Source organism: Carya illinoinensis, chromosome 11 (assembly GCF_018687715.1).
Source record: "Carya illinoinensis cultivar Pawnee chromosome 11, C.illinoinensisPawnee_v1, whole genome shotgun sequence".
NCBI classification, from domain to species: domain Eukaryota; kingdom Viridiplantae; phylum Streptophyta; class Magnoliopsida; order Fagales; family Juglandaceae; genus Carya; species Carya illinoinensis.
In genome coordinates, this window is record NC_056762.1 from 11,342,764 (window position 1) to 11,343,966 (window position 1,203).

A 1,203-nucleotide genomic window follows, 5' to 3' on the forward strand; every position below is an offset into this window, starting at 1 on the left:
CATTGTGAGACCTACAGTCAATACTAATAACTCTGAGATTAATCTTGGTCTCATCCAGATGGTATCGCAGGTGCAATTTGGTTGAGGACTTGTTGAGGATCCACATGCATACCTTGCCAATTTTTTGGAGATTTGTGATACAATTAAGATGAATGGAGTTAGTGATGATGCAATTAGGCCTCAAATTTTAAAATTTTCTCTAAAGGATAAAGCCAAGGTCTGGTTGAATTCTAAAGTGCCTAACTCTTTCACCACCTAGAATGCCTTGTCACAAGTTTTTCTAAGTATTTTTCCTCATGTAAGACTGCCAAACTGAGAAATGAAATTACCAGTTTTTTTCAGTTTGATGGTGAATCTTTGTATGAAGCCTGTGAGAAGTTTAAAGAATTGCAGAGGAAGTGTCCACATCATGGTCTTCCTGATTGGCTTATTGTACAGATTTTCTATAATGGACTAACACATTCAGTTAGGATTACCATAGATATAGCTGCAGGAGGTAATTTAATGAGTAAGTCAACAGAAGAGACATATGAGTTGTTAGAAGAAATGACTTCTAATAATTATCAATGGTCTAATGAAAGAGGTATGCCTAAGAAAGTTCCAAGTATGTATGATGTAGATGGCATAAACATGTTGAATGCCAAGGTTGATTCTCTGGTAAAAATGTTCGGTAAGCTAGGTGATATGAATTCTGTTTCTAGTCTTGTATTGAGTTGTGATTGCTATGGAGGAGCTCACATGAATTCTAATTGTTTGTAGGTAGAGCAAGCCCAATTTGTGTCTAATTTTAACATGCAGCAGCAATAGAACAACCCTTATTCCAACACATACAACTAAGGCAGGAGGAACCATCACTACAACAAATATGCTTTTTAGTGACAGATTAGAAATAGTGACAGTCTCCAAACCGTCACTAAAATTCATTTTTTGTGACGGTTTGTGGGAACTGTCACTAAACGTTGGGCAAGAATTTTTTAACGTTCGAATGTTTCAGTTATTTTGTTCTCACGTCACCTTAACATTTGAATGTTATGTCTATTTACGTGTGAACGTAAAAAATTTTAGCACCAACGTTCGAACATTATGTCTACTTACGTGCGAACGTAAAAATTATTAGTGCTAAAGTTCGAACATTAAAGTTGTAAAGTTCGAACGTTATATGTTAATTTGCATAAATTAACCATAATATATATTTGTTTAATA

At 34.8% G+C, this 1,203-nt stretch overlaps 1 non-coding gene across 1 annotated transcript; it reads right to left on the minus strand.

Moving 5' to 3' along the window:
- Positions 1-309: 309 nt before the first annotated feature.
- LOC122283470 lies at positions 310-416 on the minus strand. The gene has a single exon (XR_006230873.1). It is a non-coding gene; the product is annotated as a small nucleolar RNA R71 (small nucleolar RNA).
- Between the last annotated feature and the right edge of the window lie 787 nt (positions 417-1,203).